We start from the raw sequence: 23,755 nt of genomic DNA on the forward strand, positions 1-23,755 counted from the left end.
ATGAAAGTGTTCTACAATTAATGGCTTTTATGGCATTATTGAATTCCATCTGCCCTTGAGAATAATTTTTATATCTCAAAATATAAAACAATCTTCAAACCCTCTTTTAAATGACCTTAGTATGGTGCTTTTTAAATTTTTAAGAACAAGTTGGAATTAGATTACTGTATTCCCTGTAGGCCTAGTTGTTGGTCACAAAAAAAAGGAATGTATTTGTTTGGACAAAAGGGGACATGTTACATTACTTTTTTCCAGAGACTTCTCTGCAGTCAGGTGACAAATACTGCTTCTCAGTCAAAACAAACATAAAACAAACCCACCAAACACAGCAAGTAGTCACAGTTGCTCTGTGATTCATGGGCTCCTTACCTAGAGTTTGTAGAGAATCAGGCTGGGGCATGAGAAGATCCATTTGAGACCTAGCTGATGGTTAGGGTTAAACATGGCTTTATCTGTTCCTGCTTGGAAAAAATGTTTTTACATCCTCTTTGTAGTGGCTTAACAAGTCATGAAACAGCAGCCTGTGGGTCTCGCAGGAAGTATCAGACCTCTCATACTTCATCTGGTGGTGCATCCTATTTGGTGTATGACAAGTGGGGATACCTTTTTTCTTCCTTTTTTTGAAAGAAGGTGTAGCTGAAATCAGCTGCTGTGCTAAGGATATAAACGAGACACATTTCAGCACACTTACCAAACTTTCCTGATGCGTACTTAGCTGAAGTAGGTGCTTAGTTGAACTGGGATGAATCTCAGTGGAAATAAAGATTGTGTATTGTGTATCGTGTTGGGTCTGTAATGAAATATCGTCTGTGTACTGACTGTGTTGTGACTGCTGTACTCCCCCTGTTCTTAGCCTAGCATTAGTTGTTACCTCCTGAGTAGTTTTCTCCACTCACTGAAGGATGAGGGCTGTCATAGTGTGGTGACTTCTGTTAGTTGTGCGTATGAACTTCGTAGCTGATGACCAGCAGCTAAAGAAATGGGAAATCTATAAAATCTGTCTTTTTTCAAGCTGTGTATTATAACAGAAAAAATTCTCATGGCCACATCTGCCAACCTTAATATTTATAAAGGTATCCAGACATGCCTCTTACTGGTCAGAGTGCTTGGTATGAGTATACATCTTTAATAAGAGGAGAAATCATTATTATAATAGCAGAACAACTCAGGCTAAATCACTACACTTAAGGGATTTGGTAAACCCCTGTATAAATGGCCACTGAGTATGTAAGTCATGCCCAAGATAGTTCCCACTTATGGAAATATTTCATTTCTCTCCTTCACTTTAAAGAGGAAATACCACATGAAGAAGGCAATGCTTTTGCTAAAAAAAAAAAGACCTGTGAAATTAGCTTTCTTAAGAATATCCTTGCTTTCTTCACTGAACGGTCGGAGAATCACTCTGGTCCTTTGTGCGAAAGGCAAAAGGGAAGATTCAGTCAAGGTGGTGAAGGGAGTGTGTAATCACATCTCCCTGCACTGGTCTGGGTCCAGCATCCCAACAGGGATTTCCCTTCATGAAGAGCAGGTGGTGGAGCTTCTATGCCCTCCCTGGGGCTTCAGGGGAAGAGTAACTCTAAGTTGCTGTCAGGGCTCCAAAGAAGTCTTGCCAGTGAAGCTGGATAAAGCAAAACACATATAGCCAGAGTTGCTGGGAAAAGTGAGGACAGAGGGTGCATTCTCCAGACATTTGTCTATCCTATTCATTAGCATCCATTCACCACCTCATATCTCAGCTCTGAATGAAGAATTACTATATCTGTTTTCATCCAGTGTTGAAAGACTTGATTGCAAAAAGCTATAGATTGTTATGTTTATTAGTGTTATCATCATTATCATCATCATCTCTCTCTTACTAGTCCCCAGAAATTGTTCTGGTCCCTCATACCAACTTTCTAGAACTGTAGCTTCTGTACAACCTGGAGTTGTTTCTGTACAGCACTGGGCAACAGGCAAAATATTGGGACAGTCTGGCTTTCCTCCTGAACATCCCATAGTTGAGAGGAGTGAATGCTGAAAATGATTACTGTGAGGGACAGAAAAGATATATATCATGAGCATGGCCTATTTTTTTTTCATGTTTAAGTAAAAGCATATGTAAGTTATGTGAGGTTAATGGGGCATTACTTACAGAATCTCAGTGTAGCAAAACTAATGAAAACATTTTTCTTTTTAGCTCTAAAATATAGTGTTTAAATGAAATTACATGGCAGAAGAGGTGGAGCCAGCATGGCATTTTTTCCAGCTGTTTGAATTCCTAGTTATCCTTGCCCCAGAGCTGGTGATTCACCTCCTCAGACCCTTATTCACTTTATCTATGTCAGTAGCATGTAAACCCCTTCACAGCTTTTTTATTTTTATTTCTGCAAGTGGTACGTTTGAGGGGAAAAGGAATATCTGGACTAGGAAAAGACACCTTACTTCCTTTTTTCCTTGGGTAGAATGTGGCAAATTGCCATTCTCTGCTTTCCTTTGCCTCCAAGGAGAGGATGAGAACTGAAATGACAGTTTATTAGCACTCGCTATGCTCACCACTGTCTCAGGCTGGGACCTCAGCCAGAAACACAATTCAGGCATTAGGAGTAAATGAGAGGAATATTGTTCACTGCAAGATTCCCAACCCTTTCTCAATCTCGCAGATACAGCCGACAGATTTGACTGGATTCACAATGAAAGCACCCTTAGAAACAGAAAAGACTTTTTTTTTCATTTTATGTTTCAGTTCTCCAGAAAATGTGGTTGATTTTTAGGGGAGCTGTAAGCAGAAACGCTTATTTAGGCAAGACCCAAAGAAATACCTAAATGAAATGCAAAAAACCATTTTGCTAAACAAAATGCAGATTTCAGGATATATCTATACCTATGATATAGCAATACCTATGATTGCTCTAATCATTTTGAGAATTTTGGGCTTCTAACTTGGGAGACTTTGATATCATGAAAGTGAAACTTACGAGTAAATAAGTTTCTGGAGGTATTTTCACTTTATGTGTGAGATCAGAAACCTTGGCAATATATTTAGTTGCTGTGTTCCTATTAAATGAGTTAATTAACTACCAGAGACTCAGTGAATTGGATATGGACACAATGCTGGAGGAAGCCATCTGTGGTACTGTTTTTTTTTTTTAACTGAATTGACATAATATGTATTTTACTTAAATAGCTAGGGTGTCTTTAAATAGAATGGCCTCAGGCCTTAGCTTAGAGACAGGACCTGGGTTTGTGTGCTGTGAGTTGGGTGAAAGAAAGCCTTGGAAAAGGTTTTGCTCTGGTATTGAGTAATATAAATATGTGCAAGGAGAAGATGGCTTTTATATATACCATGGATTCAGTGGATGGAATATTAATATCCCTGTGTCTGAAGCCTTTACTTCCCATGACAGCCTAATGAGACACTGACAGTAGCTGTCTGCTTGTCCTGCGTGAATGTCCTGTATTATGTTGTTTGTGTTGTGCTGAAGGTTGCTGAAGTGAGGTTGTCTGACTGCTGTTCCCTTGGGAAGCTCAGGAAGAGATGTACTGATTCTCCCATGAGGCTATCCTCAGAAAGAGTTTTCTGCCTAAATAAATACTGTCTCCGGGGGATCTTCTAGAATAGTAACCACTGTATGACTGCCAGTATCTTTTCATACTGTGAAAATCGAAAGCCTCAACTACACCATCTATAACATGGAGACACAGTTAAGATGCATCCCCTTTTTGATGCTTTATTTTTTACTGACTGAACAACACTGGCTTTCTACCAGTTTCTATGTGTAATTTCAAATATATATATTTCATGCTGTTTGGGACTAAGCTTTCTTAGGGACTTCTGTTCTCCTTATTTATTATTAAAAAAAAGCTGAGGTCATCTGTAATGTGTTCTCTGATATTTCTTAGAGGTGATGCTAAACAGGGGAAGGAAAAGTTTAAGGTGTACTGCTGTATTCCTGTGCAGGATTTCTTTGCTGGAACTATATATGTTTATCCTAAAAGTCTGTAGTGACTCCAGCACATCAGATCCATTGGTGTGAGCTTTACAAACAGCTTGTATGTTCTTCTGTAGAAGAATCTTCATAGAAGCCACTTGTGTTTGATGTCTTGGTATGGAAGAGTAGCAGATTTGAACTTCTCAATATACAGTTCATAAATCTTTTATACATAAATTGGTCTCATATTTGTACACTTATGGAGAAATGTTAGCTAAAAATCTGTGCTGTTTCTTCAACCTCTGTTCAAACACTAGAAGAAAATTTATGTGCAGAATGTGAACTCATTATCATGTTATGCTCTGTGTGCTTCCTTGAACTTTATTTCATTATTGCACCTTGAAAACTTATGTTATGAAGCAAATATTGGCACAATATGCTCTAGGCTTAGAGAAGACACAATGAAGAAAGACTAGAATAGAAAGTAATGTGGAATGAAGAGATACTAAATACACTTGGACTCTTCAGTTTGGAAAAGCAAAGAAGTCTGAGAGAGGGATATGGCATGGGTCTGTACAGTTGTAAGCAGTATATAGTGGTAAACATGGTATTATTCTATACTGTTTCTCACAGTGTAGAAAATGGGACACTTGATTGGTCAGCGAGATCATAGGAATCAAAAGCCATTTTTTGTACACCAGGCATCATTAAAGCGTGGTATTGTCACAGAATGTTGCAGAAACAGAAAAAACTCAACAGTTCAGAACTGGAGTGAACACAGCCCTGAAGCATAGATCAACTGATGGCTATTCAGTACAGTCTTTAAAAATCTTTACTCAGAGGAGATCACAAAGTATTGATTGCTGGAAGCTGTGAGGATGCACTAGGAAAAAGATGATCATATTTTATTGTTTCTATGGTCTTTTGCTATACATATGCTTAGAACTGGGATACTTGGCAAGATGAATCTTTGTGTGATCCACTGTGATTATTTGTGCTTGGTTTTAGATTTCCTGGCATCACATCTGTATGTCAAACACTTGGTGGTATATACTTAATAGTACCAAGCAAGCAAAGTTCTGCAGATGAAGACAGGGAATTCCCTTCACCTGACAGAGCATAAAAAGGCAATCTGTAGCAAAACAGGGAGAAAAGGCAGTGTTCAGTTCCATGCTGTATTGTAGGACTGCTGTTTGATTTTCATCTGTAGTGTACCAATTACAATGAACCAACATAAAGGCTGACTGTAACCTGAATCTCTGTCTTACCTCCCCCAGCTGCCTAATTTTGCCATCAGGTGAAGCAGAATTCTTCACTGAGAAGTATCTATCTGATCACTTTGTAGAATCATGCTTAATTCAACCATCCTGAAACCTTTTAGAGTTTTTTACTGCTGACAATGTTCAACTCTTTTTTTAAGGACAATATGTTATTAAGAAATGAATAGGTTAGGCAAAAATGAAGTACCTCTAAAAAAATAATCTTTTCAGAGAGGTAGAAGACAATGGCTAGTCAGCAAAAACTAGCCCCTGTTGAAGCAACCAGTGTGCAAGCTCTGCTGTGGTCATGGGGGGCCCATGTGTGGGGGCTGCAGGGCTGGGACTCAGTGAGTTTGTGTTTCTTTCCTAGTTACCTTTGCCCTGGTCAAGTCTATTGATTTCCCTTTGTCTTTTTTCCTGTCTGGAGAGTGGAGGTGATAATACTGCTTAAATCCATTTAAATCCAAATTCTGTCTTGCTTGATTAAGCAGTAAGCTTTTAGGCCAGGGATTTATTACTATGTATGGGTACAATGCCTGGCATAATGGTGACCTGATACAAGCCAAGGCATATAAGTGCTAAAGCACTTACACGTGTATGTACATTAAGCAGAAGTAATAAAAAAAACAAACTAACCAACCAAAGAAAAAACTACTTGAGAACAAAGAATAGGCAAGTTCTTGGCTCTTCTGTCCTTTTCTCTCTCTTTACTTCCTTTCTTGTACTCTGCTCTCGCTTTCTTTTCCTTAACCTTTCTCAGATGGCAAGAAGAATCTCTTTAAAACAAAAGCCTGACTCTGATGGTGTTCTTTACAAGAAAAAGTTAACTGTGAGGGAATCGCTGCTTGAGCTGCATGTGCCTGCCTCCTCCAAACACATGCTTGGGTGCTTAGGTGTGCTCCTTAATGGTTGCTCTGTGCTGCAGCTGGACCCACCAGCTTGGCTGCTTGTGCCACCCTCATGTCCCTGATCTGTGGAAAGTGTGACACATTCTGACGTGCCTTGGAGGCAGAGCTCAGTGGACACCAAGGTGTTACAGGCAGCCCTGCAAGACATGCCTGCTGGCAACGTCAAACCAGTGTACCAGCTGTGCAAGAACAAACCAGAAGCACACATCTGTCCTTCTCTCCAGGGAGCCAGTACCCCAGGACTCTGGCTCTAGAAAGTGATTCTCTGTACATTCATGACCTTTTAGTGATTTGGTGTCAGGGAATGTGAACAAAAATAAAAAACAAAATAAAAGGGACTTTATTCTTTCAATGAAAATCTTTAAGCCAGAGATGGAGGGGGAAAAAGTTTCCATTCTCATTTCAGTGTAATCAAAGCCTTTATGTAATCTGAGTGTTGGTGGGGATCAGTCTTCCTGAATCGTGTTTACAAGTGGCAGTTTCAGAAGTGATGGGTAGGTGGGAACTAACAATAATAGCCCACATATCTCGTGGATACACTGCATGGATGGGGCTAAGCTGGTACCAAGACTAGCCATTAATGGTAGCCTCACCAATTTTGTCTTTCATAAGGGACATTAGACTTCCTAGCATTTCTGATTTAGAGGCACCAGCCATGTGATTAGAATAGAAGTGGCAATTGAATTCCTCAGGATTTGGCTAGGACCCCCATCATGCATTCAGTATAACTCTGTGTATTTTTAATTTCTTAAATTGGAATGTCACAGTATCGTTAAAGTCACCCACTGGAGAAAAGAATAATTATGTGGGGCCTACATGAGTTGCTGTGTCTGACTGGAATTCCAGCCCTAGTCCTGACCATGCACTTCTTGCTGAAATTAGTTTTGCACCATGGGACCCTCAAATGGTTTTGTCACTATGTGTTTAGGCTTTTGATGTTGTTTGTCCAAACATCCTAATGCAGTTTGTAAATCCCAGCCCATCTATTCTTTACAGTGAAAGTCAATTCATTGCCCCACTCTGTCTGAAGCACTTGGACCCTAATGCAAACCTTCATGACATCAGTGAGCAATGGATTAGATTTTCAGTAAGCAAAGTTAATCAAGGTATTTGGAGATCACATACACAGAACTTGTTTGTGTTGTTGTGACTAGAGAATACAGTTGGAAGCGTGTCTTTGTACTTTTTGTGGGGAGCAAACTGTTGCCAGTTGAAGCATCGATGTTGCAAGATGTACCATACCCAAAGATTGCTGAAATCACTGCAGTGATTCCCGCATTTTAAATGGATTTTGCCATCCGACTTCTGCTTATTACAAAAGTGGTGCTTAATCTTGTAGTGTACTGCAGACCAATTGTGCACCATCACTGGGAAGAAGCAATAGGGGCATTTTCACTTAGGCTGAGACTTAGACCATTTATTTTTTTTATTTGATGTCTTAGTGTAGGCAGTCCCTAGAAGTGCATTTCAGATAGTGCTACTCCTTCCTTTTATGTGACACATGGGAGTTTGATTTTCACAAATTCACTGATGAGATGTTTGTTTTTCTCAAAGCAGAAGAGGGGAAAAAGATATCAATCACTGTCTTGACATGGTAGATTTTTCTGCTCTCTCTCTATACGCATGGAGAATGCTCTGCTTCGAACATTAGAATACCCTGTGGATGTGATACCCCTTCCCCCCTGCCCTCCTACAGTGAATCCTCTTATATCAGTTTTATGGTGCTATCTCCATTCAGTCTCTATTAGATGTTCCTCAACTATAATGTCTATCTCTGAGAATTAGCTAGCAGATGGAGTAAGCAGCCTTTTGTTTATTTGTTTTTCTTATCTGTAGTGCATAAATGATTTACTGCAGGGTAGGTGTCCTTGGAATATTTTCTTCAACTGGCATCTCTTCTGGCGATAATGTAAGATAATTTAAATGACAGTTTCATACTTCCCTTCTGGAAACTGAGTTTAGCTGTTGCTCCTACCAGGGCCAAAGAATTATTCTTTGTATACCTACTGATGAAACTTAACAGAACTTTAGAGGTAGGCAGAAACAATGAGAGGAAGTAAAGTTTTCTTCATACTCTTCCTCGTGTCCTTTTGACGTGCTATTGCTGTAATGTCTCATACAAATCTTCAGAGATGCACCTTGCAGCAAAACAAAGAACTCATGTAGGTATTCAGGTACAGATCAGCTATGCTTAAACACCTCAGATCTACCTGTCTAACTGTCTGTTTGAAAAGCATCTGTGTTACAGCTTGCACTTTCTTTAGCTCCACCTTGTTCTCCTCTTCAGCTTTTGTTCAAGCAGCTATGGGTTAATATGAGGAAATTTCTTAGAAATATACTTATGTATACTGAACCAGAATGAAAATTTGAGTATTCAAATCTTTTCCCGTGTTGTATGTTCCTTGATTATGATGCTTTGTCAAGCCAGAGCTGGCTAACATGTCTTTCTTGCTTCTTTTTATAGTTATGCAAAGAAAAAGAACATGAACTGTTTCATTTTTGATTTTGGTACTCTTGGTCTTACACCAAATATTCATCCTTAGATTTTAAAAGATAAATAGCTGAGATTTTTGTCACTTTGCTGCACCATTAGCATGCTATCACTTTTCTTGTTCCCTCATCTTGATTTCTCTGTGTGTATCTCATGTCAGCTCCTGGAGAAATATCATCAGCCAATATGGTTTATGAAACTTTGTTATTTACTGAGATCTTTAACATAGAAATTACTTAAAATATTTTCTCCTGCTCTGAATTCATGAAGCTATTCAGGGAGCATTAACTAGAACTTCCTGCCTGGCATGATTTGGAAACAGGCATTTTGGTCTTTCAAAGCTGCTTGTTTACAGAACTTTCAGTCATCTCATTATGTGTTATTGCATGCTCTTGCCAGCTTTTTTTAATATCAGTATCTTTCTCCTCAACACTGACATAAATTGGTATATATGGGAAAAGAAGTTGAAAATTCTAAAAAGACCAAATATTGTATCAGGGAAAATCAGACTTCCTGTTACATTAAAGCCAGACTTAAACGCATTCAAGCACAGAAATACACAGTAGGTCATCTAAAGTACCGTAGTGACATGATTTGGTGTAATAGGAAGGAAATTTGATGCAGCTTATAAAAGTAATTTCATTTGAAACCATGAGCAGTATAAAAAGCATTTATCATACTGATAATATCTATTGCAATTGCATTATGTTGGTTTCGTTTTGGTTTTGGTTTTGGTTTTGGTTTTTTCTTTGAGGTAAGGGGAAAGAATTTATGCATTTAGAAGACCTGTTCTAGTAGAGCTATTTCTGCTCCCGGATAGGAAATAAGCAGGTGGGAAATATGCACAGAAGAGCGAGACAGCACAAGTAAGCCCTAGCGCATTTACTGGTAATCCTTAAAATTAATCAATACCCTGTAATACCATAAATATCAGCAACGAAGCAGAAATTTCTTCAATACAGCTTATTTAGATTAGGTTTTCTTTTCTTAACTAAAGGTAGTATTTGAATTTCTTCAGTGTTTGAACAATAAGCGCTTGGATTTCCTGGATTTTTAAAATCAGCTAAAAAAGCTAGACTGAATAATATGGCCAAACAATGCTGCTTTCTGACCAAAATTATGAACACTAAGAGAATAAATCAATAAACACACTGGTCAATTTTATGAAGTTTTTTTTTCCTGTCCGACAAGCCCAGGCTGATGCTAGCCTGCCTCATTTGGATAGCTTATGCATAAAGACACAAGGTTGCAGGGCAAAATTCACATGAATAAACAGATATCAATTAGCTGCTTTAATAGCTAATGTAAATATGAGAAGTAACAGATACTGAAAGGAAATAAATATAATTTAACACTATATAACAGGAATAGCACTGAGCTTGGAAAACATAGATGTGGAAATGAGCTCTATTATCTCAGATTGCGAATATGTTTTACATTACGGAACATTTTAGTTTGTCCAAATTTACATGGTGCTAAATGAAACCTTTTTGTGATAGTACCCAGATCATATTTAATTTAAATATTTTAAGTGCCTGTGCCTTGAATTTCCTGATTGGGAATGTATAGTTTAATGCTCACACTTATATTCAGGTAGCTAAAAATGATCTGACCTTCAAAACATCTTGCATTGAAATGGAGGACAGCAAATGTGTATCTTGTAATATTGCAGCTGGTATCCAGGGAACTGCAAATGGAAAAAACAGAGGTCTTCACTGGTCACATCCGTAGAAACTGCCCTGAAGAACAGGATTTCTGTATAGAAACATAACCAACACCACAATATAGAAATACAACATACCGAGGAAGAGTCAGGAGCTCAAACCTGTTGAGTCAAAACTGTTAGTCACTGAACTTGTGCCTGATGTTGGGTACATCTATGTGCTGTTCAGAAAAGGGTCAGGGTCTGCAAGCCTGAGCACTGGAACGCCCATACAGTCACTCAATTTAATTGTCAGCTCTCTCCAAGGTCTGTGCTCGGCCATTTCAGCCTGCTTGCTTCAGTGCAAATGCGTTGTAAAGGAAGGTAGCCCTTGGCAAAGGGGATGAAAATGTAATCCACCTGGGTCTTCCTAAAGGCTTTTAACAAAGCCCTTCCTAAAGGCTTTGTAGTATCTAAGTGGTTGAAAAATCAGAAATGGAGAATATGAATAAATGTTTAGTTCTCTCAGTGGAGAGAGGTCACCAGTGGAGTCTAAATGGGTTTGCAGTAGGGCTCTTACTGTTCAAAATGTTCATAAATAGTCCAGAAAAAGGCTGGAGAGCAAGGTGACGTGTCATTGACAAGACTAGGTTACTCAAGTTCACAAAACAAATCCTGATTGTAAAGAGTTACAGAAGAATCTCATGGTACTGGATGATAAAATGGCAGAAGAAATACAGCTGTGGTGAATTTAAAGTGAAAGTAATGAAGAAAGGCAATCCTCAATTTATATACAGTCTACGAAGGTTGTGAATGGCTGTTACCACCCTGGAAAAGGACCTTAGAGGGATAGTAAATAGATCTATGAAAACATCAGCTCAGAGCTCATTAACAGTTTACAAACAGACGGAGAGTTAATACGTTTTTGAAGTAGCACTGAAGATACGGGTTAAACAGGATTTGTACGTAGATGTTAGACCAGCAGCTGGAAAACACAGTGTTATGGATTGGTAGAAGTAGTGCTAAAGATTGGGTTTAACTGGATTTGTACATAGATGTTAAATCAGCTAGGGTAGTTGGAAAAAGTGGACAAGGTTTTTGGCACACAAACCTTGAGGAGGTTACAGATTGAAGGAGGATGCTTCAGAGCTTAATACAGAGGTTGGTACTGGATCCACCAGGAAATAAATAGACAACAAACCAGTGAACAGTAGCATCCCCCTTTTCACCACCGTCAAAACCAGGATATTAGGCTAAATGGACTTTCTCTGACCCAGCATAGCAATTCTTATATTTCTGTCACATCCCTGTGTAAATTTATGTACCTACAGTGTCCTACCTTTTCCAAAAATTGTATAAAAGAAAAGGTGCAGGAAAGGTGATAAGGAAACTCAAGCATATGAAAATGTGTCAATGAGAGAAGAAGCTACATTGACTATGACTCTTTAACCTGGAAAAAAGGATGATTTAAGAGGACATGACTGATATTTGTGAAGTCATGGATGGCATGGAGAAGGACAAATTATTTGTTGTCTCTTATAATACAGAATATATGGGTCATCAGATGGAATTAACACAGGTTATGATCAGAATAAGTAAAAGATATTTTTTGTGCATCACGGAGGATGTGGTAGATGCCAAATGCTTATTATAGGTTAAAAAATATTACAAAAAATAATGGAGGGGAAATCCTTCAAGAACTTTAAAAGGCAAGAATGAGTCTTTAAGCTATTTATTGGCTTTTTGCATTTTTCAGACCCTGGTCTGGTCCCCAGATCATACCCACCATATCTGTGCAGTTCACATTCAGGCTTCTTACAGGAACAAGACAACCAAGTCCCTCCAAGTTCTTGGAAATCTCGATGCAATGTCATTGTTGTGCTTCTACATCCACTGCTGTGGAGAACTGTGCTATGTCCCTCTCATCAATTGGTTTATTTGGGGTTGCCATGCAGATGAGATGGTTAAGTGTTACGAAGTGTGAACAAAGCTACTTCTGTCCTAAGCAACATGGACAGAAGTCAGTCTGCTGTTGTTGGTCCAAAGGCCAGAAACTACTTCCTAGTGTGGTCCACAAGGCTGATGACAGTATAGACAAGATCTGCAAGGTCTGGTTTTCAAGATGTCTGACCTGAAAAGAGCTGGATGGTGGGAGGGCAGGCCAGGGAAACATGCTCACTCTGTTCTCCTGCCTGTTGCTGTTGCCTGTAGCTGTAACATGGTGTCAGGGTCAGGAGAATATTCTTGCCCTCTTGCAGGAGAGTGGTATCGGGATTTAAGCCCAGCTGGTAACTCAGCACCACACAGCCGTTTGCTCGCCTCCTCTCCCCGGGCAAGATGGGGGGGAGAATATAAAGAATGTAAATCCCATGGGTTGAGATAAGAACAGTCCAATAACTAAAGTATAATGAAAAACTACTGCTGCTGCCACCAATTATAATAATAAAGATAAGGGAAATAACAAGGGGAGAGAATGTAAAACTAAAAAGGGAAAGGAAAAATAACAATAAACACAAGTGATGCACGGTACAATTGCACACCACCTGCTGATCGATACCCAGCCCAACCTGAGCAGTGATGTGGGCCTTCTGGGTAGTTCCCCCCAGTTTCTGTACTGGGCATGATGTGCTGTGGTATGGAATACCCCTTTGACTAGTTTAGAACAGGTGTCCTGTCTCTGCTTCCTCCCAGCTTCTTGTGCCCTCCTCACTGGCAGAGAATGAGAGACTGAAAAGTCCTTGATCAGGGCAAGCATTACTTAGCAACAACTGAAAACATTGGTGTTATCAGGATTGTTCTCAGACTAAAGTCGAAAACATGGCAGTGTGCCAGCTACTAGGAAGAAAATTAACTCTATCCCAGCTGAAACCAGGCAAGTGGTCAGGGCTTCTGCCGGAAATAACAATATATATTTCAAAGTCATCGTTGTTTTCTATATATCCTCTTTTTTGAATGAGAATGTCTGTAAGTACGGTATAATCTTTCCTTGTTGGTCTCACTCACCAGAGACTACTGTCACAAAGGAGCCTGTGTAATTCTCAGTGTAGTTGAATTTGGAAGTGACCTTTGGAGGTTAGTCGTTCCCACCCCGTTGCCTGTTTAAGAAAGTTATGAAGTTCATTTTTTGGAAGATGTATGAACAACAGACATTTGAAAAAGTATTTTTATCTTTGCTGTGCTTTTCTACCACTCCCAATCTGATAAACTAATCTTAAAGATCTGAAAAAAAGAACATCTTACTGAGAACATCTGACCTCATCTTGCATTTATAATTTCAGTGTACAAATAATGTAGTTTCATGTTGTTTAATGTTGCCCCTGTGTCACAATGGGGTGGTTTATCCCTTGAATGAGCACTTTTCTAGATTTGGTATCACATTCCCAAAATGCAAAGCATTTGCTTAAAAAAACTAAATTTTATTACAATTTTACAAGGACAGGCTGTTTTATTTGTTCTGTATAAATTACATTGGCTATTAGAATGAAATCACAGTCATTTTTATAATTTTGCTATTAAAAAAAAAATCATATCTCCTGAAATGTCATTACTTGACAAATAATTTGATTCAAAATTCCTGAACACTGATTCCGCTAATACTTACTCCTGTTTGTAAGTCTTGAATAAAGTAAGTGAGTTGAGAGGAATCACAGCTACAGAAAACAATCTAAGAGGTACCAGAAATACCTGAATGATCCAATGGATAAAATTACAGCAGGAAAATGCTTAGTTATATCTTACATTTCCAAAAATAAAACAAGATTATGTGTAAGAACAGTTTTTTTTACACTCTTGAAATGCAAACCCAAAACTTTTCTTTCTCATTTACACATTTAAGTGTATTCTGATTAGTAGCTATGAGCCATTAGTTCTGTACTTAGAATATGAAAACTGAGTGTTCGCTCTCAGAAGGTAGTGGTACATCTTGCACTGGTGTAAGCTTCTTGATTTATCACTGCACTAGGACTGAAGGTCAGTTAGTGTTTTGCGTATGGAATTCATCTGACAAAAGCAGGATCTGAGTTGCAAAGATATATTTAAAAACAGAAAGGCAAGGATAGGGAGGGGTTTAAAAACCCCAAATGACAGGTTTGATCCTGTAAAATACTGGGCATTGTTGCTCTGCTTCAAGCAAGACTTACATGTGCTTAAACCTTTTGTTCAGGGCTCAGCATTTAGCACTGTTTAATCTCAAATGAATAGTTCTTAAAAAGGAGATTGATATTTCCTTTCATCCACAGATTTCAAAGGTATCTGTGAACAGCTATGTACAGAAACTATATAATAAAAATGAGAATTCAGTGGAGATTTCACAGTTAAGCATAATAAAGAAAGAGACATGCAATCAGAACAGAAACCTTCACTTTCTCATGTCAACTTTTCATGTTGGACCAATGCATAGTTTTATTTTCCCCTCTTTTTTCCTCTTTATTTTTAACGCGAAATCCTCAGACTTCTCATTCGTGAATTCATGCAGAAGCATAGGACAGGATGTGTCTTCTGAGCTCCTACATGTTGTCTTTAAACTGTGGGTGTCCCGTTGAGAGGAAAAGTGGCTCTTTTGTATTCACTTCTCATTTCCCTCCCAAGCAAGAGGGTAAATGAAGGGCAAAATTCAGACTCCAACCTTGATAAAGGTAGAATCTACCTTTGAAAAAGATAGAGCAAGCTAATGAGAGCAGTGGGAGCTGCTTGGTTTTGCTAAACAGCTAGAGCTGGTCGCACTACTTGAGCCTTAGAAGCATGCTTCTTTGCTCCTAGTGTATTACATATACATATTGTTCCTTAATTAGAGTAGATGGCTTAAATACATGTGATCACCTTTCATTTTAGCTTGTTCCTTGTTCTGGCAGGCTTCACCTATGTTCACTGAAACAGCTGCCTTTCCCTGGGTATACCCAGGGCTATACATAATATGTATGCATATGTAATAGGGTGCTACTTGTTCAGGGTGCTGGCAGGGGAATCCATTCCCTATCCAACAACTAAAGGAACATAGTACTTGCTCTTGGTTGAAAGACTGAATTTCCAGAAACACTAGATTTGATGTTTATTATTAAATGGAAGTTTTGCACATTAAGAAATAAATGTTTGCCTTTCTAAGGCCAATATTTACTGATTTCTAGAGTCATAGTTTGTGAAACAACAAAAAAAAGAAACAGAACTTCACTTTCATTAACCATAAATGTTGTTTAGCTATTTTCACAGCATTCATCTTGCTGTTAACTGTTCTTTTCACATTGTGAGGAGGCAGCATATGACAGGAAAAATCTGTACCATCATTCAACAGCTGATTATATGCCCCTTTTCCTCAAAAAACAATTTGCATGCCTACAAATATCAGTGTTCCCAGTGGAATTCAAGGTGTAAAATATTGAGTCTTGAGCTGAAAATTATTTAGCCAAAGATTTTTCCAGTATTTGGGGGTTCTGGCAGGATGTTTTCAAAAGCAAAACCATATGTCGCTTACATGATTTGGCATTTCTCCAGTTGCATAGAACATGAGTGGAAAAGTGGAGAAGAAAAAAGAAAAACCTAACACTAATTAGATGATAGCAAATACAGGTGCTTTACTGTGTGCAGCATCTGTGGGACAAGTCAGAGCCAGCAGATTCTGAGGGATACTGTTTTGTTCATGTATATTCCCAACACATGCTAAGATCCAAATTAAGGTAAAACTGAATGGGTTGTGCAACAACTGAGCTGCTTTTCGAGGTTACAGAAGTGCAATGTGCCTAGGCATAGAAAAGAACTTGTGTGATTGGGTTTTGTCTGTGGGCTTCTCACTGTAAATGCAATTAGTGTAATACCAGGGAAAAAAAAACAGTAATTTGATGATAGTTTGGAGATCCTGACCTGGGCTTCCTCATGTCCCCGTTCCCCCAGAGTTCCCAACAATTTCCTTATCCATTGCAGGCAGCAAGGTGCCTCTCTGAGAAGGCATCTTCCCTCTCCAACCAAAGCTTTATCTTCAGCCTTATAAGGCTCTCAGGTTTACTGAGACTAAGTTAGTCTCAGTACTAACTGCCAGCTGTCCTGTAACTTGCTTCATAGGGAAAGCTGTTACAGAGCTGCACACTGTTTTGCCCACCCCCCTGACTTCCCGTACACATAGGAGTTCTGGCTACATACAGCCTCTGGGCTCTTTCTCTTTCATGTGTCAGAGAGCATTATGGAGGTTCTTTTCTATTAAAATTTCCAGAGAGAGAAGTGGGTTTAGACAGTGTAGATTTGACTCATCTGCATCTTTTAGTATTCAGATAGGTGAAGCCATTACAGGTACTGAGGAGACTGGTGTATCTTACCTGCTGATGGAGTGTCCTGTGTGCAGCCACACACAGTACATGCTCAAGAGCAAAGGCACAAAGGAAGAAGGAGTCTGTTCTGTGCAAACAGACAGTTAAAACATGATTAGAGAATAGCCTTACATTCTCAGTTGCTGCTCCTTTAATCTGAAAGCTCACTGGGACATGCTTGTGTTTGAAATAACAGGAGAAGACACAGTCAGGCTCCAGCCTCCAGGAATTTACCACGATAATATGTTGTGTGGTTTTATAAGAGATATTAAAACACAAAGAAAAACTCTTTGCCTGAAAATTTGCCTGAACAATTAAAAATGTGTAAATAATTGAAATGCAGGAACTAGAAAAGCTTTCTATTATTGTCATCGAGAAATAAAAGTGTTTAAAGGATAGGATCCAGTCACTATTTTGGGGCACTAAATAGCTGGTATTTACAGTGTGGATCACTCAATTTTATTTTGCCTGATGAACAGAGCTCCCAAAGCTTATTGTGGCTGTTTTGTCGTTTATGTAAGACACGTGGCTGCTGTGATTTGCTTTTCTCGGTATCCCCTCCCCCACTAGCAGAAACCTTTGAGCTTCAAACACAGACGTACTGTGCTCTTTGTGTGCATGTATGTGTATGAGTGTAAAAACATTAAAGAAAGACCACATGCCTAATATGCTGGAAAAACAAAGCTGAAGCGCGGGACTTGGCTTGTAGCTTTCTTTCTTTATTACAGTGAGATGGTAGCATGGACTAAGTGTAGGACTAATGTGTATGAACAAGAAGTGCTTTAAAAGCAGCCACACTGCTTATAAAATCAGCAATTTAACATAAGCAGGAATGGCATTTTCATTAAATAATGCTATGATTTTTCAACCATATTCTTAACTAGTAATCTCCCCCTAGCAAAATACAGAGCTAATCAACCTCCTAGCCTGTCAGTAAACTTGCAGGGGAATTAAATCCTGGAGGAAGAAGCCCATAGCCCTGGAGGAAGGCTGAGTGCATGTTTCACTGTCGTCTTTTCAGCTCATCTCAGTGGTCCCACTGCTAGAATGTGCTCTGTTGTCATGGCAACCCCATCTCCTGCTTCCTACAGGAAAGATTAGCTCGTACTGTGCACTGGAGAGAATTTAGGGGAAGTCAAGCTAATCCCTGGGTGCACTGCAAGAGAAAGGTTGGACCTCGCCTGAGGGATGCTGTATCTGCAATGATAGAATTGGCCTGCCACAGACACTGGTATTTAAGTTGAAGAGCAGAATTCACAGTAAGTGTCAGATCCTCCAGAGAGGAATATCGAATGAGGTTTTCTAAGTCTTGGTGAAGACTGTCCCATGCCAACAGTGGAATGACAGCAGGAGGCTGTGTGTGGAATACCAATATGTTTCACCCATTCAGGTGGTATTTCAAATATAGATTCAAAGCCTCAGTTCCCTGGAAACTAGGTGATAAAATTTTAAACGTCATCGTGAGATGTGCACCTAGAAACCTGAAGCATGTCTCATTTGGTGCATAAAGCTGAAGAAGTGACGATGGGCATGCCTTACAAATTGTGTATGCACTGTGCAGCATTCTTAAGAATTCCTGTGTGCTGAAAAATAAGCGGGAAAGCGTGAGGAAACTGGTCTGTGTGTGCTGCAAACTCAACTGCAAAAGTGCTGAACTATCAAATTAAGCATGAAAATTTAAAACTCCTGATTCAACCTTGTTTTTTCTTCATATTAAAACACAAACAGAGAAAACATGAGATTTTTAAAGGTATAGTCATAATACAAGCTTTTATTTGAGGACAACTCAGCTTAAGATAGCTAAATTAAGGTGGTGTGTGACATGATGCAGCGTGTGAAATGTGTGTTTGTTTTCTTGCTGGTAGAGTTAAACAGAGGGTATTCTGGCTGTTCCATTTCTGGTTATTTTAATGTTATTTTAATGCTCTGGCTTTCTTTGATATGGTCCTGTGTATAGATGCTCAAGACTCCCAGGTTTAAACTAGATTCTTTGCAGTAAGATTTTAACTGTCTGCTTTTTATTACTGTGAGCTTTTCTTAAACTTATTTTTTTCCCCAGCAGAGTTTGTATGTTCAGTCTATGTATTTTTACATTTTTAGTATGCATGCTTTTTCTGTTGAGTTTTTAGTGAAAAAAATAACTTTATAATTATTTAATGGTTGTTTAATATATAGAAGTATTTTCTAACTCAGATCTATTATGCATATATGTGTTTATAAAATGTACGCGTGCTTGTGTGTTTCTGCAATGCATGCATGCATATACATATGCAGATGAATAGGATCTTTGTTTTAGTGAGGCCCTTTAGTGCTTCATGGTAATATAACACTGAGGAAGTTAAAGCCCTGTTTTCACCTTGAAGGATAAGTATTTTTCTCCTATCTATAATGTCTATTGTTGCAAAATCCTAATAAACACACTCAGTTTGCTTAAAGAAACAGCATATGTTGTTCGTCTGTGTTTGTCTGTAGAGTAAAAAGGGAAAGCATCTTGACTGATATAATGAAAGAGCACTGCGTTGCTTTTGCAGAGACCTAGGTCCATGTAATAGGTAGTGGAAGGGCAGCTGTCTTTTTATCCTTCCTCCCAGGGCATCTCAGAAAGAGTGACACATAAGCTCCAGATTGGTTAGTATATGAGCAGTCTTCCCTGAAAACTTCCCTTTTTTTTTTGGCTGGTTTACCAAATAGTAAGTGTTGATAATCAAAGATAATGTCTTTCTTCTTTCTAGTTAAAATACTCAGTAGCCAGTGTACATCTATTATATGGAGGACTATAGTACTAAGCACAAAAGATTCGGAAGCTTTAAGTCATTACTTAGGGTGGCCCTTGAATCTGTGGTAGACATATGGGTGACAAGCAATCCACCCAAGTGCTAAGCAAAGAGGGGAACAGAGTAAGAGAAAATTCATCAGATAAATGCTTTTCACTAGAAAGAGTACTAAAAAAATTATTCTTTGTTATCCATCCAATCAAATTACTGATTAAAAAGTCCCTGCTACCATAAAACAACAGAAGGAAACATTTGTCACAGGTTTCATTGTATTTTTTCACCGCCTCTATGAGGTTGTGTTTTTGAGGGACACCATTTAATGTGGCTCTTTACACCTTTTAAAAAAATCTAGATGGTTAATTGCAAACCTTTTCTACCTTGTGTGTCCTTTTATTAAATTCAATAACCAAGAAGTTGCATTTTACTTTTTTTTTAATCTAAGAGTCAAGATTCATTTCCTTTTTTTTCTTTTCCACCATGTGACTTGTGTATGGAATAATGTTGTCTGGTCAAACACTGTCTCAGTTTATTTTGTCTCCTGCAAAATGTGTGATTTTAGGAAGTTGGTCCAAGTTTTCTTAGGACTGCATTTTCACAAAGGGACTTGGATTCCTTATCTGCACTTCTAGACAGCTTTAAGCACCACCTGTAGATGGGACTGACTGAAGTGAGGTTTAAAGCATGCACCCAAACCTATAACCTGTGTTATGCTCTCTCTTGAGAAAAGCATGTGAACACTCCTTTTAGCAGTGGGACTGTATTACACATAGAATCATAGAAGCATGTAATGGTTCAGGTTGGAAAGGGCCTTAAGATCATCTAGTTCTAACCCCCATGCCATGGGCAAATACAACCGGTAGAGACTGCTTATGCTTCAAAGTCCAGACCTTGAGACTAGAGGGAGTTTCTGTATAAGCTCTGTTTTGATTAATTAAAATTATTTTCCTTGAGCTACCAAAAACTGAAAAGCAGAGGTGACTTTACTTGCTGCGTACAAAAAAGTCAGAGTTCCTAAGCTCTTAAAACTAATAGATGTAGCATGTTCTGCCAGGGCTTCCCTACGGCAAGCTCCTGAGGTGAAAACTGTTGGCATCCCCACAGCAGTGGGTCACTGCTGTGTCCAGGCATTTCTCTTCATTCCGTTTCTGCCCAGCATCCCTGCTTCCTACAGGTATTGCCTTCTTCCTGAACAGCCTTCTCCCTGTGCCACTGTGTTCAGGCTTTCTGCGAGTGAGGTGTTGAACTGGGTAACATAATCTTTTCTGATGTATCTTTTTAATGCATAGAAGTAGGATGATTTAATGTATATACTGATTCACCAGATCAAGGTTTTGAATTATGACACCAATCAGGAAAATATTGTTACTAGTGTGTCTTTTCTTGGAACTTTTTTCCCTGTTGCAAAAATACCCCCCCCCCCCCCCCCGACTTGTACAGAACAGCTTCTGCCTACAACCTCCATTAGAAATTCATGACTAACAATTTGTCTCTCTTTCATTGAGACACTCATTCAAGGAAAAACAGGTGAGATGTTCAGCACTTCCTGGGTGGTACACTCCACCTCACAGAACCTGGCTGTCTTTGAACATTCACAAGTATGGTAAAATCATAAACTCGATTCTGTCCCAGCAAGGAGCTTGCTGGTGGTATTCTTATTAAATTAATAACAGAAATCAAAAATTTATGTTACATACAATGTATGTGTCTCTCCATATCAGAGATTTATCCTTCACATTTTAGTAACGAAACAGTAATAGTGATGATTATTTTTTCTTGGTGGCAAGGCATTTTGTTCCCTGAGGCATCTCTGCCTCTTTAATTCCTTTAAAATGAATGTGTGTATGTCATGTTTCCAAAGAGACTATAAATGGCCAATTTGAAGGTAGCAGAAGTGGCCCTCAATGAAAAAAGTGTATCTTCAGATGAAAAAGGAAGTTTAAATCTGCTGAGATTTTGTTTTTCTTCAAACATAAGCTCAAATATTTTGATTAATATTTGTCTTTTTATTTTGTTTAAACAAATGCAAGGATTTAAAAAATATCTTAGACTTGTCAGTTTGCACTAATTGGAAACAATAACAGCCAGCCACACAGAACTATTTTGATGATTTTAAACCTCCTTTATCTTCCTTTTCTCTTCAAAAATAAAACTCTGAAGCAACTCATTGTATGTAAATTGCATTAATTTAATGGACTAAATTATTTCCCAGGCTGCACACGGTAGATCTTTTTGCCTCTAGTGAGATTAAGATCATAGGCATCCAAAGGTAGATTTCAGCCCTGTGTATAATGTTCTTCTGGCCAGCTTTGTAGCAGTTAATTAAAAGTGCTCTCTCAGTGCTGTGCTGCTAGCTTTGTGGCTTTCTGTGTAATAAATTCTTCATATTAGCTGAAGAGCAAACCAGCAATGTTAATTTTTAGTAGGGCCAAATACAAAGGGAGAGAGACCAAGATTTCCTGGGCAAGTTCTCTGTTTCCCATGGTAGTTCAAATGCTATGTGCTATCTGGCTGACTGCCTTAATTCCAAAAGGAGTGTGATTACTCTTGTTGCAGCTCCATTTTTCTGTGCTGTTTGTTGCAGCTCTATTTTTCTATGCTGTTAGCCATAACAAACTGAATTTTTTAATCTTCTCCAAGATCTTTTGTGATGCCATGTCAACAAGTGGCTACAAGGAACATGAGAGAGCCGAACATGCATCCTCTAGGGCAATGCTGAAGTTTATTTTGGATTCCAAATATCAAAATATCAGATGTTAATAATATCAATAATATCAAAATTGTAACTGTAGTAGAAAGTTATGCAATGGGAATCCAGGGTTTCTGTTGTGTTGCCAGAAGAGTCCACCTGGAGTTTTGCAGGGCATGTGAGAATGAACGTGAGTGCAAGATTTTAGTGATAAATCTTTTCACATGTAATGAATCTTAATTTCTCATTGCAAATTTGTCTTCACAATAGGTTAGTTACTGTATTCTGGTATGGACTGCTTTAAGAGTCTGTCTTTAGGTGGTTAATCAGTCATTTTGAGTTTGTCATTTCTCTATATTAATAAATTGTTGGTTGAAATTGTTGTCTGAAGCATGCTGGGGAGAAGACAACCACTGTATGTGTGGGTTGATGGCAACAACAGTGCCAATCCTGATTACATCTGTGATTTGTGAATGCTTTCAGCCAGTAGCAAACAAAATGGGACCTGATCAAAACTATGTTTTGGATACTCAAATCCAAGGGTAAGAATGCCATGATATTCACTGATGTTCTCCCATTCTGTTCTTCGCTACTACATAAAGTACTGAAGATTGTTTTTAATGGCTCATATTGTGGTTACCACACAATGTAGAAATAGCATTGACAGTCCCAGTCCTTTTACTGTCTGCAGATGTGCTGTCAGCATAAATCCTCTTCCGATAGAAAAGCTCCACCTCTGCTCCCTGTACTTTGTCTTAATTTCATGTGGCAGCAGCTGCCCTGTGGAGCTTGGCAGGGGCTTGTAGTGTAGAACACTCCAGAAACTGCAGGTTTTAATGCTGAAGTTACAAAGAAAAGCATTTTGGGAAAACAGACTACTTGCGAATTGGGTGATGACATCTACATAAAAGGGCCTCCACACCAGTGATTTTCACCATATTTGTCAGGTGGTTTTTGCCATTTATTTCAAATCAGAGCTGTCTCAGGTGTTCTTCAACAGAAAAAGATAATGTTGAAGTTAAAGCTGTTCTGACAAAGTTTTAATCTTCAAAGGCTTCTCGAGTTCACCTGAGGACATTTTTCCTAGGGTTAAGTGAGGCAGGTTCAAACCTCTGATCTGAATCAAGTAGCACAGTGACTTAAATTTAGGTATTTTCTGCATCATTAGTAACTGCTCTGTCTCCCTTTATGTGTGGTTTTCTCTTTGCTCTGCTGATAATGTGTATACAACAGGAGAGGCACTGACTGTATCCCACTGTTCTGGGACTTCAGTTAACACTGGGGAGACGGGATCAGGAACTTGAAAAGCTGTATTTATCTGTTTGCATAAAGGGGAATGCCAAGAGTATCTTTGAGGTATCACAAACTTTTCTAAAGAGGAAGGCAATTTCCTTAGCCTGCCTTCTAAATGCTTCTCTATTGGAGATGCTGTACTTGACACAAGGTAATAAATAGAGGGTTTTTCTTTTAGAAAGACTGTCCTTTGAGTCTTGGAAAATGTTTTTGTTCAAAGAATCAAAGATGGTAATCATTTCTTTGTTTAGACAGCTGAAATTTCTTTAAGTCAGTTTGTGTCAATATTTTTCTGTGTATAGATGAGGCCCTTAGTGACATGGTTTAGCGGAGGACTTGGCAGTAATGGTTAGAATTAATGATCCTAAAAGTCTTTTCCAGTCTGGTTGATTCCATGATTCTGTTCCATGATAGGTCCTGTCACACTCAATCAGGAGTAGTAAAATTATGCTTTCTCCAGACTGTTTTGTAAATTTTTTGACCAATTCAGTGTCTAGCTTT

General features: G+C 38.7%; 1 protein-coding gene and 1 long non-coding RNA gene across 9 annotated transcripts in view; one reads left to right on the forward strand and one right to left on the reverse strand.

The window, feature by feature from the left end:
* LOC134171337 (uncharacterized) overlaps positions 1-13,002 on the reverse strand; it is a 57,189-nt gene extending 44,187 nt beyond the window's left edge. For 2 of the 3 annotated variants that reach the window (XR_009967606.1, XR_009967604.1), the window contains exons 1-2: positions 12,749-13,002; positions 10,180-10,253 (exon numbers count right to left, since the gene is read on the reverse strand). This is a non-coding gene — a long non-coding RNA (uncharacterized LOC134171337). The remainder of the gene's footprint in view (positions 1-10,179; positions 10,254-12,748) is intronic. The other variant, XR_009967605.1, reaches the window with a different exon arrangement.
* Positions 1-23,755, forward strand: part of NOL4 (nucleolar protein 4) — a 204,221-nt gene that overhangs the window by 72,942 nt on the left and 107,524 nt on the right. The window contains exon 1 of one of the 6 annotated variants that reach the window (XM_062633485.1): positions 17,603-17,760. The exons of the other annotated variants lie outside the window; for them this stretch is intronic. The gene's annotated coding sequence lies outside the window, so the exon portion shown is untranslated. Of the gene's footprint in view, positions 1-17,602; positions 17,761-23,755 lie in introns of those variants that run through there. 6 annotated transcript variants of the gene reach the window in all.

The sequence above is a fragment of the Pezoporus occidentalis genome, unplaced genomic scaffold (genome assembly GCF_034315485.1).
Source record: "Pezoporus occidentalis ecotype Australia unplaced genomic scaffold, CSIRO_AGI_Poc_V1 ctg4, whole genome shotgun sequence".
NCBI classification, from domain to species: Eukaryota; Metazoa; Chordata; class Aves; order Psittaciformes; family Psittacidae; genus Pezoporus; species Pezoporus occidentalis.